Raw genomic sequence first — 21,693 nt, 5'->3', positions numbered from 1 at the left:
AGAGCAGACAAACCAGTGTACTCTTTAAATACTTAAAAATATGATTAAGCAACGAGTCTTAACCCTTTCTCTAAAGTTAACATTTATATACACTCAGTTATGGAGGCTAGAACTACAAAGGCATACCAAGGAGATTATGTGGCATTGCTTCTGCCTTCACAGGATTTACAATTGTATTATGGAGAGAAAACATGCGTAGTTGAGAGCACCACCATCTTATACTGTCACCTCTGTGCCAAAATGAGTGAGATGACAGCTAAACCTAAAAAGTACTACATTTGGTTATATAAACAAAATAACCAAAGAGAATGGGTGAAGCATTACCGAACAACAGCACTTGTCAAAGAGAGGTCAGAACTTTAGTCTGTTCACGCAACACATATTTAGAACGCCTACTTTGTGCCAGGGAGAGTTCTAGGTGTTAGGGAAATACAGGCGTGTAAGATAGACAAGACCTCTGCTCTCAGCAACATCACTGGGCAGCAAGGGAAGAGCGACAAGAACCAAATACACAGACACAATAAAATGAAAAACACTATGAAGACTATAAAGCTCCTTTAGATTGGGTGGTCAGGAAAGGCCTGTTTAGAGGGACTGCCATTAGAATGTAGCTCTCAGTGGAGCCAGCCCTGTGATGACACTGGGAAGATCACTCTAGGAAGAAGGAGCCAGAAGCTCAGGATGTGTGAGGGTCAGAAAGGAGGCCACTCGGCTAGAATGTCGGGAGCCTTTACAAAGTAGAAGAGTGACAGAGGGCTTGCAGCCAAGGTAAAGTTTGGATAATAAATAGTCCAGGAGAGATGGAAAAGCCACTGTAGAGTTATAAGTGGAGGAGTGCCTGATGATATTAGCTTTTAAAAATGTATAGTCAAGTCAATGAACCAGCAGGCAAATGTGTACATACCCAAGAAGTCAAAGGATCTACACCTTCACCTATAAAAAGAAGGGTGTTCAGAATACAGTAGGGGACAGACACACTGTCCTCACCACTGCTTCCCCTGCACTCTATGTTCAAAACTAGATGACACGCTTTGAAGATATATGTCGTATTCATAACACTAGAGAGTCATATTATTTAATACAGTGTATAAATTCATCATTCATTATGTCAAAGGCAAAGGCTCTGCCACAGAGCTAATTTAAGATTAATCTTCCACAACTATAAAGGAAGAATGATGTTTGCAGAAAGCAACAGTGCACAGAACTTGCTTATTTCTGACTTACTTACTCTAGGAGAGCATGGCAGCTTTTAGTTATGGAAATAAGGCAAACCAATTCTATGCATTAAAAATATTACCTTAAACAAAGCAGAAAAATATAGACATGGAATCATGCAAAGTCTCTCATAGACATTTATTATATTCTTTAGATCTTTAACGTTAAAAATGACAAATATCAAACATACACGTGCGCGCACAGACACTCACTCTCTCACACACACACACACACACACACACACACACACAAAACCTTTCTATGTATAAAACCAACAAAGCACAGTAACATGATATTTTGCCAAGATGTATACAGATCTAAATTTCATTTAACTGGTTTAAAAACATCAAAAAGATTTTACTCAAAACGTCTGTAGGAATAATAATCTCTTTGTACGTATTAAGTATGCAATATTTGTTTGCCCCAAGCTACTAACGTAATAGTAATTATCTTTACCATGTGTTCACAATTCAGAATGTTAATCTTACCCTATGAATGTTGGTCAACTGGAAACTCTGCAATTAGTTTCTATTTGAAAAATTCCTAAAGAGAAATCATAAACATATTGTTATAGTTCATGCATCACAGGACTGCAAGATAATTTATCCACTTATGTGGTCCTAAAATTTCCAACATCTATAATAACTTTATGAGACACATAAAAGATGACTTTTTAAAAATTTGAGTGTTGTTAAAAGGGACCACCTTCTGACCTCTTACAAAAGGTGTTAACCAATACCCAGGAAAAGAAACAAATCACTGTCATAACTAACACATTTAATCTCATCACCATGGCAATTTATAAGGTACACAATCTGAACATTAAATTTTTAATGAAAACTGAGAGAATCATTATATCTGAGGCACCATTCATTTTATAAATAAAAGGTAGAAAACCCATCGAAAATATCTATGCTTTATACAAAAAATAGGGAAATATTAGGGGGAAAAAGACAATATTTGAGATTGTTTTCTCCTTCCAGGTTTTTTTGTTTTTTGCTGGACAGTTGGTTTTACACAATTGTGCCATTGTAAAATTCAATGGCACAGCATGGAGATCTCCTTTTGCCTCATTTATCATAGGCTTTCTCGATGTTGTTATAGTTTCTGCAAAGGTCATTTTTGACGGAAGAATAATAGTTCATACACCAGTATGTCACAGTTTACAAAACCATTTCCCTATGAAACTTTAGATTTTCCCTTTTTATTACTAATAAAAGAGTACAGATGCTGTAAACATCTGTACTCTGTTCATAAGATTTCCTTTGTACAGACTTCCAAAAGTGAGAGTAATGGTCAAATTATTTCCCAAGAAGGTTATACTAATTTTCTTTCCTATAAACAAGATATGAGGAGCACCCTCACCAGATGTGGGAATCATCATTAAAAAAACAAAAAACAAAAAATTGCTAATTCCATATATGAAAAATGATGTTATTGTTGCTTTATTTCTCTGAGTTGGCCTGAATTCTTTTCAACATGTTTTATTAACAAGTTTATTTCCTTTTTTCTATTTAACATTTACCTAAACCAGAGGAATATTTTGTTGAGACGATATAAATGTGTAACTTAATGAAAGCTCTCTCATAATGACATCTTGTCATCTCAGAGTGCAGCTATTGCTGTCAAGTAAAAAAACAACCAAATGTAGTTGTTCCTTTATCCAGGCTAAAACCAAATCACTCTACTTTTAGAAATCATAGAAAAAGTTAGCGCCTTTCTTCCTTCCCAGCGGCTAACAAAAGTGCAAGTTGGAAGGATGAAATATGAAAATACTAAGTGGCAATTCTTCTTTGAATAGAATAAATAGTCCATATTAGGCAGGATAAAAACAGGACTCAGGTTGTCACAGGAATTCGGACAGACTCAGCTGCTGAGACAGCATCAGTGGGTTCTTCAGTTTGCTATGCCAATGAGTGTTATAAAACTGGCATTACCTTCCCCTTCAAAAACAACTTCTCTCTCCAGCAACAGGACACAAGACATATATTTTCACTTAAAAAGTCAATTCCAAAAAGTCATCTCCAAGTCTGGAAGACAAGCAAAACACTGAGAACCCCCTTTCTCAAATAAGAGTTCCTTTCAGAAGGTTCCCAGAGAGAAATTTATAAGGGAATGCTACCAAATGAATGCGGATCAACCAACAATAGGAGGCAATCAGCTTTCTGATAGAAAAACTGAAGGCCTCAAGGCTTTTACTTTGAAAACTCAGAAGTCTGCATGCTCTTATTTTCTGCAGAGACAATGGAGATTCACAAAACAAACTCCTTTGTAGAAAAGCAAAGAACTGAAATTCTGGAATCTGAGAATGGCTTTCCATTTGGATGAATTTCTTTTAGTTAAATAAAATCTTAGATTTAGCAACAAGTCAAAAATCTCCTCATAGTCACTTGATCTCATTTTGCAGGTCAGAAATGGCATAAATCACTCACATATCACATTTATTTACCCTGCTTTGTGCAATTCCAAAAGTTTAAGACTTCAAGTTATGTAAAATTAAAGTATCCTATTTCGTCAAGTTGAAAGGTTCAAACTATGAATACCAGGTGTACTTAAATGAGCATTTCACTTCACCATCTGCCCCACCCAGGAGCCACCTTAGCCTCCACAGGCTGAATCTACTGCTCTTCCACATGTGTTCCTAGAGCACTTTATTAATAGTTTTCTCACACTGTTTTATCGTATATCATAAGCTATTGCCCCAAGTTCCTTAAGGACTAAGGCAGTATCTTATTTACCTATATCCCCAGGTTCTATCCCAGTGTCTCTTTCCAGGGCTAGACTAGGGCCCTGGATCTCACAGCAGCTTCCATGTAGCAATTCATCAGTGGGGTGTTGAAAACATTTCTGGAAACTTAATTAGATTAAAAAAAAACAGTATCTACCAGAACTTTTCTCAGGGATTGTACAGAATGTGGCTGGAAGGAAAGATAAGGAGTCTATTTTTCTTCTGGTCAGTTGAGATCTTGGGAACTGGCAGAGGGGGAACTAAAGGGCCTCTTTAGCTCCCCTCTTCCATCTCATAGAGTGCTTGACTTTTCCTCTTAAAAATGGCATGAGTGAATATTTAAAGAACAACATTCTGAAGTGACATTAAATCATTAGCCTGCCCAGGGTAACAAGTTATTAGCCCACGGGGAGTACTCCCATGTCTCACTCCTGTCCCTGTCCCCACCGGAAAAATAAATAAATAAATAAATAAATAAATAAATAAATAAATAAATAAGGAAATAATTAATGAGTGAACGAATACCAAATCAGGTTTCACTACCCAGTGAGGAATCAAAGATATGGAGGAGGAGGCCTGGCTCTCTGAAAGCTCTATGAACACAACTGGTTTGCACAACGGCTCTGGAAGGGTGGCAAAACAAAATCGTGGGAGCCTCATGCATTTCCATCACCCTGTACAGGGACAGAGATTCAGAAGCAGAGGCAAAGCATTCACCCTTCAGGAAGAAAAGAGACCATTCACAGTTACCAACTTCCCAACCAAATATGACATCTCACCAATCTGAACGGAGAGCTGCTGTCAATTCAGCATGATTAGCTGCACTGTAATGACGGTGAGTCATTTTGAATCCGTGATAGATCACTGGATAAATGCCACAGCGTCCCTAGTGACCTTAGTATTTTATCAAGTTATGATTTCACATTTATTCTTTTGTACAAGTTAACAGTATAATACAACAGGCATAATGCCATTGCCAGTGGAATTCTCAAGTTATCACCCCAACAAGGGAGGTGTGTCTCATGCCCTGTCCACCTCCCCACAAGACCACGGGCTCTAGGAAGGCAAGGACATTTCTTGTCTCCCCAGGGCCTGCCACACAGTAGGTGCTCCATATGTACTGTAATTATAAAACCCTGGGAGCTGTGAGCAAACTGACAACACTGCATGTCCTTGGATGATTTTGTCTTATAAAACAGTGATCACTGTAAAGAATGCTACATTTGGTATAACATATTCTTAACCCAATGACAAAAATCAAATTGCCGTGCATTGCAAATCAGCCTCGTGTTTAGACTGAGCTAATTTCTGACCATAAAATACAAAGGTTTAATGCTCACCAAGTATTAAATGACAATTAAACACAAAAGGTATTTAAAATGAACACTACCCACTGACCCCCAAGCACATAGCTGCCCCACACCTCATGCTTCTTCATTCAGCATTTGGGGAGTGCAGATAGCTCTGTCATACTGCTGTTAGTTAAACTGCATCACTAAATGGGTAGATGCCTTCCCACCTCTCACTTGGAGCTCTTAGGAGAGTCCAGTGTACAGGACCAGACCTAACACACAAGAGATTCTCAGTAATTATCTGTTGAATGCAAAAAGGTGGTGGGAGATGAAAAAAGGAAGGCCACCATTTACTGGGCACTTTGTGAGGTACCATGTTTCCCTGAAAATAAGACTTAGTCAGACAATCAGCTCCAATGCATCTTTTGGAGCAAAAATTAATATAAGACCCGGTCTTATTTTACTATAAGATCTTATTTTACTATAAGACCGGGTCTTTATCATATAATATAAGACTGGGTCTTATATTAATTTTTGCTCCAAAAGATGCATTAGAGCTGGTTGTCCGGGTAGGCCTTATTTTCGAGGAAACATGGTAGGTATTAGCATCTCAACTCTAAAGGTGAGAAAACCAAGGATCAGAGAAACTGAGACACTTGCTCAAGCTCACAAAGCAAACCCAGAATTCACAGCAGCTCTAACTAAGAGCCATCTGCTATACTGCCTCTCCAATGAGCTATATAAAATGGAGTTTTATATAGAATAACACCCCTCTTTAAAAAAACAAATCTACTATCTTTTAGAGAAACTAAAAGATACAATCTAAAAATATCAGATGTATATAGTTCTTCTAGCTCATTACTCAGTATTCTATCTAGTGAAACAGAACCAAGCACTCCCTTCTTCATTCTGCCTGTCTCTGTTAAGTAATTACGATCAACATGATAGCCATAGCAAGGGTGCATTCGGCCGGCACAACCTCTTACAGAGAAACATCTACCTACCAATTTAGTGACAAGAAGGATAACTGAAGTTTAATCTATGCTTAAATGATGTTTTACATGGCTTTTCTTCCTGTCTTCCTATTAAAATGTGGTTAAGATAAATTAATACCATATCACCTAAATGTGAACTTCTTTCTGAATGACTTAACAAAAAGAGTATCAAATGTCCTCAATGTGTTAGTTACTTTGTTAGGCCTAGTTATTATCCTCAAATTCTTATGAATATTTGAAAGACCGGGAAGAGTTATAGCAGAATGTTTAAGATCGAGTTCTGACTTTGTCATGTGCCACCTGCTTGATCTTAGATAAGCTAAGTATCAATTTTCTATCTGCAAAATACATATTAATGGAGTTGTTTTAAGAATTAAATGTGGTAAAAAAAAATTAAATGAGGTAACTATAAATCAAATGCTTAGCACAGAAACAGGTACAAAGCAAGTGCTCAAAAATGGTAATTTATTAACAAGTACCTTTATCTAAAATTAATCCTTTAAAGTTTGGCTTAAAAGTATTATCCTGTAAAGAGAAACTAGATTAGATGTTAAAGGATTTGGTTTTCCCCCTAAGTTAGTGATATCCATGGCAGATTTTGCAAAATGTCACATGACTCTAGTTACTACTTCAGTGTTATGAAATGTAAACATAACTTACCTCAATTATTTAATATATGTGCCCATAGGACAAAGTGATGTAACTTTTTTTTAAATGTTGACTTGTGTAAAGTAACCTCCGCTTTTTGATGCAGTGCCTGTCTCCCAATCAAAATGCATGCTGCAGACAAGACATTTACAGCCAATGTCACTCAAACAGAGGCCATTGTGTAAGTATATAAATTTATATATTTAAATATATAAATACATATACAACTATATAGTTGTATAACAATGCAAATGTACTCAATGCCACAGAACTGTACACTTCAAAATGGTTAAAATGGCAAATTTTATGTTACATATATTTTACCACAAAAAATCTATAATCATGTAAAACTGGAAAACTGTTCTCACTGCTTTAAAATGAACATAAATGGATTATACAAATTAAATATACAGTGAGCCCCAATGTACTAGAAAACATGCCAATACACAAAAATATAATTTTCCTGTGTCAAATTTGCTTTGTCCACAATTCATGGGTTATTATAATATATACTAAATATTTAATTATCAATTTTGTTTGTTACCTTGAGTGAGAATGGTTTGGGTGTGGGATATATGAACCTACTAGTTTGTCCAGAAAAAGTATAAATCTTTTTTTACACTAGATAAATAACTATATATGAAGTTAACACATTCAAAAATCTTCTAGCGACCATCTAGTTAAGCACACACAAGATTTTTTCCCCTGAAAATAACCATGGAAGCACCTACATATTTACAAAAATCATGAATACATTTAGATGGATTTGAAATATTTGATCCAATTGTTAATCTTTTACTAAGAAGTCAATCTATTAAGTTGGTCAACCACTGACTAGGCGTCAGGAGACCCAATTTTTACTCCCTACTTTACAGCTGACAGTATAATGTTGGGCAAGTTATCTCCCCTCATTTGACTTGACTTTCCTCACTTATAATGTTAGAAAGACAGCCAAATGATTGATCGACCCTCCATGTCTTGCATTCTACTAGCCTAGGAGTTGATTAATTGCAGCTGGAGTTGAAGGCTACACAATCTGAAAAGACTCCTCTGGAGTGGTGAGAACTGGACAGGGCTTTAAAGGAAAAAAGTGACAGCACCAGGAAAAGCATTAACTCCAAGAAGAATGATGTATATATTCTTAGAAAGCACTGAAAGGTCTACAATTGGCAACTAATAAATTGGTCGTGTTGAAAAGAGAGTAAAAGTGGGTCATAGCAAGAAAAGAAGGTCAACAGGTCAAGCATAAAATGAAAGCACTGATTTTAATAGAAGCTAAAAAGCTCACTGGGAACCATGGGAAGGTCCTAACAAACTCATCCCTCAAGCATTGGGGTTCACCAGGATTCAGTGCTTGGCCAGCAGCTTCTCTGCTCATGCCTATGCTCTCCTGGGTGATATCCTCTACTCTTAAGGAGCATCCACTACTTCTGTGTAGATGATTCCCAAACTACATAGTGAGCCAAGTTCCTAAAGCCCAAGCCTCAGAATCATCTCCCCAACATCTTTCTGGTTATCCACTGAGATGTGCAGAAGCAACTCAAACTCAATACGTCCATTGCATCTGCTGTTTCTGCTCACACCTGCACCAAACGTGCTCCTTTTGGGTCGCTGAATATTGATAGCAACATCAAGACTAATAGCTGAATGATGCTGATGGTGTTAGCAATACCAAGAGCTCAGGTACCTAACCCACAAGCCTTCTTTTCCTCTATTCTCTCAGTTCTGTTGGTTTGTTACTTAAACTAGTTCCTTCTGGATCCCCGATACCACTGCCTAGGGTGGAGCCAACTCCATCTTTGGGAAGGACAACTCAAATACTCTCCTCTCTTCTCCCCCTTAGTCCCATTTCCATTTTGTAGCCAGAGAGCTCTTTCTAAAACATATCACTTCCTGATTTGCTTTTGTTGTTATGTAGACAAAATAATGTCTCAGGGAGGGTTGGCAAGGCCTGGCAATGGAACTTGATGGAAACAAGTACTATCCAACTTCTCTTGCTGTTTTATTGGCTCTACTATTTCCTTTCCAGAAATGCTAGTGTTTGACCCCAAAAGGCTGGCAGACGAGATCACATATTCTGTGATAACAGTGACCATCACTCACCTGAAAATAGCTGGGATAGGAAGAAAAGAGGTTTCACCATGTGGCTCACTGGGGACACGACACACTCAACCTCCCACGTACGTGTGGCCATCTCTAAACTCAGCTCACACTGCCTGTGTTACATTTCTGATATAGTTTCAACTACAGATGTGATGGGAAGGGATTTTTAAAGCCTCAAGCTGTTTCTATGTACATGTTACTGGGGTCTATGCCCCCAGACACTGGACATCTTTACAGAAGTTCTCGTCTGCCTCCTGGTCAGTGGCAGTCACTTCTGCGGCAGTCAGTTCTGAGAATATAGAGTGATTGCTCCTCCCGCTGACATGTTTCCCTGTAAAGGTTCTGAAGCTGCTTTAGGCAAGTGCGAACGGCCCAATTTTACTTTCTTTTTATACCTTTTGTTCCTTCCCACCGTAGGGGCCTTGTTGCTGATTGAGCGAAGCCTCAGCTTCTCCACTCACACCACCATGAGACTGAGAGAGAGGGGCTGGTTTTCCACAGTTGCAGTGTGAAAAGTGTGCACTGCCAGGAGTCCTAGGCCTGCCTTCGCCACCCTCTGCACGGGCTTAGGCAAATCACTCAGCCCGTCCAAGCCTCCCTGTCCTCAGCTTTACAATACGGACAACATACTAGCCTGAAGAGTGGATATTAGTGGTAAAATAAATATTGTGGAAGTACTTTGGAACGATTCAAGTGGCGCACGAATGTAAAGGGGAACTCATGAAGAAAGGCAATTCATTCTTTTGCTGGCAAAGCAATTTTAAAAAAAGGATGGCTCTGGAACATTATTTAAATTGAAACAAAACCACCCACGAAGTGAGCTTTATTCTCTCCACTTTGGTTCCAAGGAAACAAAACAGCAAGTGTTACAGTCACCCCCACTTCCTAACACTTAAGTCCTACTTACGTCAAAAGGAACTTTGTAAAAAGGCTCAGGGGTCCGGGTGGAACTATGTAGCTCAAACACAGAATTGCACTGTGAGAAGATAATCTGAGTCGAAATTTCTTCTCCAAATCAACCTTGCAATACGGAGTGATAATGGACCATTTAGTCTATCAATTGAGGAAAAGGAAGAAAGAGAGGGAGAGAGAGGGGAAGAGAGTGGGGGTAGGGAGGGAGAGAGAGAGAGAGAGAGAGAGAGAGAGAGAGAGAGAGAGAATAAACAACACCCACAACCTTTGGCTCCCAGTACCAGTGAAGCACAGCGTGCCTATCTGCCCATCCCAGATAAGGCCAATACAGCTTATCGTCTCAGGCTCCAATTTTCCCTGAAAGAAGGTGTGGGAAATGAGGCATTGGGCAAGAACGTTAAAAGAGAAACAGGTCAGTTTTGAAAGGACAGGCTCTTACATCGCCTATTACTTCAGGTAACAAGCCCACTTTCACCTTGGAGTTAAATCAGTGCTTCATATTTGCAACTTGGTGAATGGCGACTGGCCAGAATCACTGGTTTCCACCTGCTCCTCTGCTGAAGCAGAACAATGTGTGGTTTACATTTCAGGTAAACATACTGAGATGTCTTTTTTTCCTGACAGATTTTCTCTGACATTAACTGGGTGCCTTGCAATACAATCCTTCTGACACTAACTCCATGGAGAGTTAGTGTCATCCCACAAGACTGTCCCCACTTCAGATACCAGTCCCAAGTCCAGGGACCCAGACTACCCACCCTTCTGTCTGACTTGATGACAAATTCAGGGGTTCCCACAACCCCCTACTTAAGTTTAATAATTCACTAGAACATAGAACAAATCACAGACGCAGGAAAACACTTTCCCTATAATAGTATTACTGGTTTACTGTAAAGGATACAACTCAGGAACAGCCAAATGGAAGAGGTGTGGAGGGTGAGGTACTTTGTGGAGGGGCAGGAGCAGAGCTTCCAGGCGCTCTCCGAGCACTCCACCCTCCCAGCACCCCAGTCTGTTCAGCAGTGTGAACAATGCCTCCCCTGGCCTTTTGGGGAGGGGTGGGGGCCTGGAAGTATCATTATATAGGCATGGTTGATTAAATTGCTGGTCATTAATGACTGAAGAATCTCCAACCCCTCTTCCCCTTCCAGAGGTCAGGGATAGACTGAAAGGTGCAACCTTCTCCTCACATGTTGGTTCCTCTGGAGACCTGCCCCCATCCTGAAGCTATCTAGGGGCCCCCAAGAATCACCTCATTAGTATAGTTGAAAGGGGGCTCATTATGAGTAACAAAAGGTGCTCCAACCAGGAAATTCCGAGGGTTTTAGGAGCTCTATGCGAAGAACCAGGGGGCAAAGACCAAACACACTGGTACATATTATACCACTCATAGCACATCACTGCGTAGGCACCATCTTGCAGGAGGGCTGATTCTTACACAGAGTAGTTGCAATTGGAAACAGTGCTAAGCAATCCACTTAGAAAGTCAAGCTCACCTTCAAGGTCCAAACAGGACAAACATTTAAGCCATTGTCCTCCTGAGTCCATGACTTACAGAAGTTACTTCCTAAGGTATGCCTTCCCTGACCACTCCAACCAGGCCTTCACAGCATGCTCTTTTAGTTTCCTATCCTTTGCTTTCATAGTACTTATCACACACCTTCATACAACTGTTCGATGAAAGGTTTATTTCTCTTCCACTAAGCTATAAGCTCTATGAGGTATGGTCTATCTCCCCTTGTTGTACACCCAGGGTTTAGCAGGCAGAAGCTGCTATTAAGTATCAAATGAACAGATAAAAGAATAAAAATTAGACTCTCTTGCTTAGAGCAAACACCGCAACAACTTCCTATAACAGCCACATCATTTTGTCCTCAGTTCGCCAAATGCTACATGACACGCAAAGGTCCCGAAGCTCTTTGGCACATAAAGACTCCACGTGAGCCCCATCAGCACAGAAGAGAGGGTTAGCTCAGCCACGGCATTAAGAACGATAGAAGGCGGGCAGCTCAGGGCATACAGACGTGGCAGCCCACAAGTAACTAAGAGGAATCAGGTAGAATGCCCACGTTCCAGAAAAGGTGACAGGTAGGGTTTCTGCCCATTGGGCTTCAAAACGCAGGACTGTGCAGCTTCACGTGGTATTAGCAAAGAAGAGAAACCATGTTCTCCCTGGGAATTTTCTAATTCTGATGGCTTCCCAGGAGACAAAAGCCACATTCCCCATCTGGGAGCTTAACACGTGATTTCTAAGTCAGGGTGGGGCTTTGTCTGGTTCAGTGACAAATTCAGCCGCACAACATGCATAATCTCCAGTCAAACTTGAGTTTCTCCTTTGCACACAGCAAATGGATCTACGGTTATTTGTGGGTTTTTTTTCCCTGTATCTTTCCTTACCCACTCACAAGAAACAATTTCTTCTATTTATATTTGGCAACACCATCTGTTTTTGTTGTGGAAATTCTCACCTATTCAAGGAAGGCAACAACGTAGTCATTCTTAGTTGAATAGAGGTAGAAATGAAGAGGACCCTCGGTACCACCAACTTGAGTCATGCATGACCAGAGATGGGGCCCCAAGAGAATGTATAAGAGGAATGTCTTGTATCCACTCTAACACTAGGTATACTCTAGCTTCTGCTAGATGCAAAGCATCATCCCAGATGCTTAAGGAGACAGAAAGGTGTCACACTCAGATGTCACCCTCCAAAGGAACATAAGTTTTGGTGAAATAAAGCATAAATATAGAAAAGATCAAACAAATGGATTACACAGTTGTGTCTTAAGGCAATATACACCAAAGGAATAATAGTTACAGCACAGGAGTTATGAGATGGACCGAGAAAGATGCATAGGATTTATGTAGGCGGGAGGTAAAAGGATCGGGGTAAATAATAGGGCACATTATAGTTTATGTGGAGGAATGGAGGAACAAATAAAGAGGGTAGGAAGAATCCAAGGTGAATTTAAGGAGTTAGAGAAGAGACATATATAGATGGAGTGGTATTTTTGAGACAGAAATAATGAAGATAAGATTAGGAAGTAGGTTAGGGTCAAATATTAAAGAAAGTTTAGAATGTTAGGCTAAGAACTTTTCAAGACATAGCTCAGAACATAGCATATAACAGGCACCTGAGAAATGATTGTTTGGGGGTAAAAACATCATGTTTAGAGTTAATAGCCAAATATTTTTGTGAGAGCAGAAAGGAATTTAGATTTGATCATACAAGTAGGAAAGAATCACTGATAGTATCTGAGCAGGAGATTCATGGAAAAAATACATTTAAGGGCATATTAGTATATATTAGGGAAATTAATCTGAAAGCATCAGGAAGAATTTGCTGCAGGGGATTTGAGAATGAGGGTAGGAAGGCCAATTCTTTATTAGGGTATATATCAGATCACCTTGTGTAATAAAATAATAAAACATAAATGAACTTCAAAATTAAAGTAGAAATTTTCAAGTAGAAAACTAGTTATCCTTAACAAAAATTAAACTATCAAATTAGCCAGTAAAATGATGCAACTGGCCAAAAACAATTAGATTTAGATTTTTCCGGAAAGTCTTAATTGATGTTTTCAAAAGAGAAATGGATTTGATTAGTTTTTTGCTGTTTGTTTTTTTACACTGTTTGGTACCTGAATGGTGAAATTAGATGCCTTGGGGTAAAATATCACTTTTAGAATTAATAGTTAAATATTTCATGCAATGCTGTAACACAAAAGAACTGCCATTTAAAACACACACACACAAGGGTGCCAGATATACTCATGGCCATGTTAAACACACCATAAACAAAGCCATCAGCTTAAGAATATACTGGGCCCTTCTTCTGGAAAAATCATTAGTCATTCATTATGTCACTCACCATGCAATCAAACTTCTGTTTAAAATCAAGTTACAATTATTCTAATTAAGGGCCAACATTTCATTTGTTTCACAACTGGTGCCTACTCGAACAGTTTTGTAGATGATTTCACCACAAGGTAACTTAATTAAATTTAGTGCCTACGAGTTTTGTTTGTTTGTTGGTCTTTTAGCTTTCTTTAAGCAACAGATTTACTAGTTTGGGTATCGGAAATCTTATTTCTACAAAAATTACCACACGAACTAAATCTAAATCAATCCAAAATGCTTTCATCTCTTATAAAAAAAAGTTCTTCTCTCATAAACACTTTATTTAAATATTTCCCAGCAATAGGCTTGTGTGGACAAACCAGGAAGTGAAACCAAATATAATCCCATTGTGAAAGCCCGGTAAAATGAAAGAATACATTTGGAATTAGCTGAGGCACTATTGCAATTTCATTTAAAAACCCATTACCTTAGAAACATCAATTTAATCAAAACAGTAATAAGAGGAATTTCAAAAGCACACGTCTTCATTTTGTTGTTTGGCAATTCCCCCAATCTTCTATGCAAATATCTTTTTCTAGCTGGGCTGGCTCATCAGAAACGCAAGCACTCACCCAGCCCGCCCTTGAATGGAGAACAGGGAAAGCTATCATTTTCATGTTGGCAAATCTACTCTGCAACGAAACAATAGTAATCTTTAGTGACTTGCTTTGGAGGAATGTACCTTTTACTTCGAAGGTAACAAGCAAACTCCATTTCTCTTAGTTGTTTTGCTGGGGTTACTATCATTCCCTTTATTCTACTGTAAATTATAAATTCCCTGAAAACAGGGACTGTATTTTACTTGTTTGATTAGTTAAGTGCCATCACTTTTAAGAACTTTTAAGCAGGTACTCTGCTAAATAGCTTATTGGCATGGAGTCTAGAAGTACTGGTACTGAGTTATTGATCAGAGGACTGGTGGCACACTGGATGTCAAGGAGAGCCATGACTCAAGGAAAAGTGGCCACCCTCGTTTTGGCCACAGGGCCAGTGGTGAAAATTGGTCAATGGAGGAGAGTGATGAGCGTGATTTTTAAAACGCTGAATTTACAGTACCTGTGGCCCATTTAGGTGGTGATGTCTAGTAGGCAGCTGGACATACAAACTGGAGCCCTGGGGAGAGGAGAACATATGAATGAGTTTTGTTAGACTGTTCATTTTTGCTGCTCACCCTGGCCAATGCTGGGTTCAAAAGCTTGCACTTGGTAATTTGGAAAAAATAAGTTATTTAAAATAAAGAACTAAATGTAGCCTGAGTCCATCTCCTACGTAAAGGAGTTCACTTAATACCTCCATTTCAGAAAATTTACATTTAAAGTTGAACCAATTTAATTTTTTATGAAGGTAATCAAGTTGACTAAGATAAAAAGTCTTATGTTATAGAACACACACACACACAGACTCTCTCTCTCTCTCTCTCTCTCTCTCTCTCTCTCTCTGAATGGCTTCTACTTGTCTTGCCCAAATGGAGGTAAATAGCATTGGAAACAAATACTTTTTTTTGTTTTTTAAACAATAATATGCAAGCAAAGACATTGTTTTTCGATAACTTGCAGCCTCCCTGTTAGGGGTACTCATTGCTTTCCTCAACAGGAATAGCCAACTCTCTAACAAAATACATTACATAAGGGCCTATTTTTCATTTTACTTCAGTGTAAAAGGACTGCTACCTCTCCCATGCTTCTTCAACTTGGTGTTCTAAACTCACTGGTTGTAGAAATAGTTAATACATTTTGTTTATTAACAAAGTTAATAGAAACATGAAGGAATTTTAGATGCAGAATGTTTTGTATTTTTATAATTATCAATCTTTCCTCTGCTAGCTTTGATAGAGTTGGAAAATGTATCCTTGGGAAATTTAATTGTGGAGAATACTTCCTGTTTTGTTTTTCTCTACCAAATTTATCTGTTTAATGTACTATACAATTATTTTGTCTATTTTCTGTGTGTGCCCACTAGGCAGTAAGCTCTAATAACACAGGGCTTTTAACGTAGGGCTCACTGATGTATCCCCAGCACTTAGCCTAGATAGCAGGGGTTTAATAAATAATTCTTGAGTGAATAAATCACAGTCCTGTGATTATTATATTTCAAGAACTTAACACGTGTTTTTCCTTAGCAATCATGACTCAATCTCTATATTCCAACTTAACCTTGAAACATTATTTCTATTTACATACTCCAAATAAATTTTTTCAGTACCTATATTGTGGTGGGACCCTGCAGGGCATTGGAGGTTATTGATAAAAAGGAATTAACATGGGGAAAACTAAAGCCTAGTGTCAAAACCTCCCAGGCTCTCCAGGTGACTCTTCTGTCTGCCTCTGTCTTATGAGGAGGAATTATGATTCTTCTCTTACTCACCCTACTCTGACTTCTGGTTTCCTGATCTCAATTCCTGTTTCAGCATCTGTTTCAGTCTAGGCTTCCGTTTGGTATTCTGACCCCAGGTTACCTGAGTTTGACATCTGTTGTTTTCATTGTTTGACACTTCTTGTGTGTGGTTAAACCTACACGGACCAGAGACTCACAAAATTTAAAATAACAAGACAGATATTATAGACTACTTTCCCCTCAAGGTTCGTATTGTCCTTCCCTGTCCCCATTATAAAACCTAATCATTTCCTCATCACCCTGTTTGATGGAATAATTACAGTGACCACTTGCATTCCTTACTCAACATAATTTTTTTTTTCCTGGTCAACTGGATTTAGTTAGCATGAATTATTATGCAATCAAAAAAAAAGGAGAAACTATTATCATAATTACATATTCATATTAAGAAAAATTAAAATCAAATTTAGAAAAAAAGATGTTCTCTAAGCAATTTATGCCATAACTTTTCCATTTGATGTCTAGATATATGATAGAAAAAAAAATTGTGCTTGTGCACTTTTTGTGAAACATATCCAGTGTAGAACCTAGCCTATAGCTTTTTAAGTCCCTGGATTGGTCTAATTTAATTCATAGGCCAAAAATTCCAAACACATCAATTGTATCAGTGAGGCCATATTTAGAAAGGTTCCCATCATCTGCACAGAAGACAATTTACTTGACAGCACTCCTTTCTTGGGCAATGATTCAAACCAGCTAGACTGAAAATAGATCTAAAGGACTGTCATATAGCCCCAAGTAGCTCTGTGAGCTATAACTTGATTCATTTTCCCCTATTTGTACAATTGGTTCTGCAAACAGGATTGCAATCTAAGAAATGCATTTTCCTCCCACTGTGATGAGAGGTCTTCCCTAGTACCCTAGGGAAGGCTCTATTGGATTCCTTTGCCCTTACAGGTATGGTAAGCTGCACATACCATGTTTCCCCAAAAATAAGACATAGCTGGGAAATCAACTCTAATGCATCTTTTGGAGCAAAAATTAATATAAGACCTGGTCTTATTTTACTATAAGACCAGGTCTCATATAATATAATATAATACCCAGTATAGTATAATATAATATAGTATAGTATAGTATAGTATAGTATAGTATAGTATAGTATAGTATAGTACAGTATAGTATAGTATAATATAATATAATACTGGGTCTTATATTAATTTTTGCTCCAAAAGATGCATTAGAGCTGATTGTCTGACTGGGTCTTATTTTCGGGGAAACACGGCAATGATTTCTTGATTTTTTTTTTTAATGAGAAACAGACATTTGAACTCAATGAGCTATGTGAGCCCATGACAAATAAGGACTCTAAAATTAGAGACTAATATTTTATCAAAGGAATGTTAGCATTGAAGTTGAGGAATAGAAGTTTGAGATATCAGGCTGAATTTCTATGTCTACGGGGTATAGGCAACTGCTTTATTTTCACTGGTAATATTCCTTAATTATTGTTTTTAACTTTTTGTTATGGAAAATTTTAAATATACACAAAAGTAGATAGACTGGTATAATGAATCCCACGTGCCCATCATTCTGATACAACAATCACGATACTCATCCCCACTGGATTACTTGAAACAAATTCTAGATGTCATATTTTACCTGTCTTATTTCAGTATGTATCTCTAAAAGGTAAAGAGTCTTTAAAAAATATAACCACAATATTATAATCATACCCAGTGGTGTGCTGGTAGATTTTAACAACCAGTTCTCTGGGAGAGAGAGGAAAAGAAAAAGGCCCCCATATGTAGTCTTTGCCAATTTCCATTTCCATGATGTAAATAAATATTCCCACCACAGCCAATTTCCAGGTACCAACATGCCGTCACTGAATGTGGAGTTGAGAAGCAACGTGCAGCCCACCATTCTGTAAGCCCTCCACTATACAGCTACATCAGACATAAATAACCTTAAGAACATAGATAATAGCAAATTATAGTAAAATAATTAGGAAGTGATACATTTTAAGCATTAATTTTATTTTAATACTCTAATTTTGAGTTTGTATAACTTAATTTTTTAATAGCTGTGTTTAACAACTGGCTTGCAAAATTCCTGAAAATATAACAATTGGGCCTTGTCAGCTCTAGCAAACCACTGACTCACATCCAAATAATTAACAATCCCTTAATATTACCAACTATCCAAATTTCTCTGGCATCTCTCTATTTCCTCTTTTTTCTCAGCAGTAGAGAAACATTTTAAGCAGGAAGGAAAACGGAACTTTGCTTCAGAAAGCGACACCAGAGTGTCAGGCTTCCCAAATGGTTTGGTGCTGCTGTGTATCAAGCTCAGTCTGCTGTTAAAGTCTGTTTCCAGGACAGTAAATTACCGTGTTTCCCCGCAAATAAGACATAGCCAGACAATCAGCTCTAATGCGTCTTTTGGAACAAAAATTAATATAAGACCCGGTATTATATTATATTATCACCGGGTATTATATTATACCCTGTCTTATATTAATTTTTGCTCTGAAAGACACATTAGAGCTGATTGACCAGCTAGGTCTTATTTTCGGGGAAACACGGTAGATGTTTCATGCACATGTACCTTCATATTACTGGGGAATCATAGTTATGTTGTTGTTTTGCTTTCACTGCCCATTCTCAGGCCCCCAAGAGAACGAGTTTGTAAAGGGGTAAGAGAGGGACTTGGCAGAAGGGACAGTAAGTCCTTTCCAGGCAGACAACCCTAAGTTGATGGATGGAGAGTTCTATGAGGAAGATTCCTAAGCAGATGTGACATAACTTTCTGTGCCTGTATGTCCCGCCATTGAAACTCTGGTTGTAAAAAGCTCTCTTTAAATGTGCCTTCCAGAATCAGTTATGGCATGTCAGATGCAGTAGGGCCTAAGAAAATGACAAAATGGGGTTACTGCCATCCTTGATGAGGATGCCAGGCTGCAGTGCATCTCCTCCTTGAGCTCATGGTCAAGTAAGACTCAAGTCCAGTCAATGAGCCAGTATCTACCACTACGCAGCTGGACTCCACAGGGTACATTCACGAATCCCTCCAACCAACCAAATCTGTTCCCACACTGTCTTTCTATCACCACTCTGTACTGCCTTTGAACAAGTCCTTTATTCCAGATGGGGCAGCCTACACAGTAGCCAAAAACTACATACCATATTTTATATTTCAAACATTATGAAAAATTCCTAACACATACAAAGGCTTACATAATAGTCCAAGGAAGCCTCATGTACCCTTAACCCAGCTTCAACATTTATCAACTCAAATCATACCCATGTCCAGAATTGTTCTGAAGCAAATCCTGGACGTACCATTTCACCCACAATCATTTCAGCACTATATACTTTCTTTTCTGCACACCTCTGTAGACATTTCCCTTCTACCCCCTTCGTATTTCCAAATTCTGTCTCATCCTGCAAGGCTCAGCTCGGGTCTCACTTCCTCCATTGTTTCCAGTGAACTTGTCACTTAGTCACGTCTCCCTGCACATCTCTTATTGCTATCCTGCTGTTCCTTACCCTTAAACTGTATACTCATAATGTCATTTCCTGGAAAGCAGAAATCCTCTCTCATTATACGTATAGTGCAACAATAAAATGCTTAGTAGGGAAAGAACTAAAGAATAACAACTTGGTTTTATAAAGTTAATTAAAATTTGGTACAACAATTTCATACATCATATTGATCAAATTCCTTATATGGGAAATGTCTCACGGCACACAACAGGGTATGCTGACACAGAATGATGGGGCAGAAAGAACATTGGACATGTTGTTCAAAGGCGTGGGTCCTTGACCTGACCCTTCTGTTTGTGTTATTTTGGGTATACTGACTGACTTCTTGGAGTTCACCCATAAAATAACTATTAACTACAGACATCCTCTCTCTTTCCCTCACTAGGCTGTCGAAATTAAATGCGATTATATATGAAAAGATGGCTTTGCAATTGATAGAGTGTATTGTTAATACACATCATTACCTGTAAATGCAGAAATGATTCACTATATGACTTGACAACAAGAAAAACTATTGTTTTGGATACTGAGTATATGGGAATAAATAAAAGTTCTCAACAGGGAAAATGGGAATGTGATAGACAGTATAGAGACCAAGTGGGATTCAGAACCAACAAAATTAACCCTGAGAGGAATGTAAGAGCATACCTAGATTCTTTCTGAGACCTCAAAAACCACTGCCTTATAATGAAAACAGACAAATTGAAGGGCCCCTAAAAAGAGATTTCAAAGAAAGCAAGACAAACTGTCAGCTCTTTAAGAAAGGTTCCTGTTACATTAAATAATTAAATGAAAAGACAAAAATCAACATCTGATTCCCTCCTTTAAATAACACTGTAAAATTATACAATAAAATAGCTATAATTCTGAGTTTATGCTCTTCCAGGACATTTTCAAAGCCTTTGGCTTCTGAACTTTGCATTTGAGAAAGAACCATCATTAATACCAAACTGCAAACATTCATCATATTACACTGAACACTAATTATAGTGGAATTGAGCTCTCTTCTTCCAGCAGAAAAGGGATAGATGGCTTTCTCAAGAAAATACTGTTCTACAAACCCCACTGCAAGCTGTATTCGTGTCCTGTGAGAGACTGGTTCAGCCCATCTAAACCATCCACTGGAATATTATTATATGTTTCTTGCAAGTAAATGAAAATTACAAAGGTTGGGGAAAAGGCTTAAATATTATAAAACTGAATAATCTAGGCCAACAAAGAAAAAAGGGTTTTTCAACTTTAGACATTAATACAATTTAGCAATAGTTGGTAAAAACAACAGCTGCTATGCCTGGTAAATCCAAATAAGATTATTAGGTCAAAATCACAGAAATGCACAGAGAACATTTCAAAATTCCCAGAACACTGACAGCAAGGCATGAAAGCGGAATCTCATTAGGAAAGGAAACATTTTGTTTAGAAATAATTTTTTTTTCCAGATTTCATCATATGTGACATCTCTGAGGACTTCACTACAGAGTAGAAACACAAAAATCAAAGGGTAAACTACAGAACAATGGTTTCCTTCCTTTATTCCCCTTTTCCTCTCATCAACCCCTACTGCACACACGAGGCAACTCTATCCTTACATCTTATTCTTCATAAACACACATATACAGAGATTTTAAAAATTTATGGTTTTTCAAAAATGAGATATTACTAGAATAAACTTTCTCTTATATAGATCACTTTAAGATAAGGAAACTACCAGTCACTGATTCAGTTACTTTCATGCACAAGGGAAAAGAAACAAAGGAGTTCTAAGACTTCTAACAAGTAAAAATGAGGATTTTATACCATCTTGACTTATATTACTTGGAGTACTGTTACCCATGCTGATAATTATCATGAAAGACTTTCCAAGGTTAAAGTCTATATATCTCAAATAAGCATTAGAAATGTGAAGGGCCACTAATTTTTTTTACTTGTCCATTTGATGAATAATTCAAGGTTGAATTTCAGAGGACATGAAGAATGAACAAATTTCAGGCTACAACAAAAAGTTAGAGGCTTTTCTGATC

At 38.0% G+C, this 21,693-nt stretch overlaps 1 protein-coding gene across 11 annotated transcripts in view; it reads right to left on the bottom strand.

Annotated features, from left to right (window-relative positions):
- Positions 1-21,693, bottom strand: part of LRRC8B (leucine rich repeat containing 8 VRAC subunit B) — a 61,531-nt gene that overhangs the window by 23,974 nt on the left and 15,864 nt on the right. For 3 of the 11 annotated variants that reach the window (XM_019753349.2, XM_019753330.2, XM_019753356.2), the window contains 2 exons: positions 14,847-14,903; positions 1,704-1,758 (listed from right to left, as the gene is read on the bottom strand). The exons of 2 other annotated variants lie outside the window; for them this stretch is intronic. The gene's annotated coding sequence lies outside the window, so the exon portion shown is untranslated. Of the gene's footprint in view, positions 1-904; positions 934-1,703; positions 1,759-14,846; positions 14,904-21,693 lie in introns of all 11 variants that reach the window. 6 more of the 11 variants (XM_019753340.2, XM_074335108.1, XM_074335107.1 and 3 more) reach the window with 4 other exon arrangements.

Source organism: Rhinolophus sinicus, linkage group LG06 (genome assembly GCF_036562045.2).
Source record: "Rhinolophus sinicus isolate RSC01 linkage group LG06, ASM3656204v1, whole genome shotgun sequence".
Classification (NCBI taxonomy): Eukaryota; Metazoa; Chordata; class Mammalia; order Chiroptera; family Rhinolophidae; genus Rhinolophus; species Rhinolophus sinicus.
This window is presented reverse-complemented; position numbering and strand designations above follow the sequence as displayed.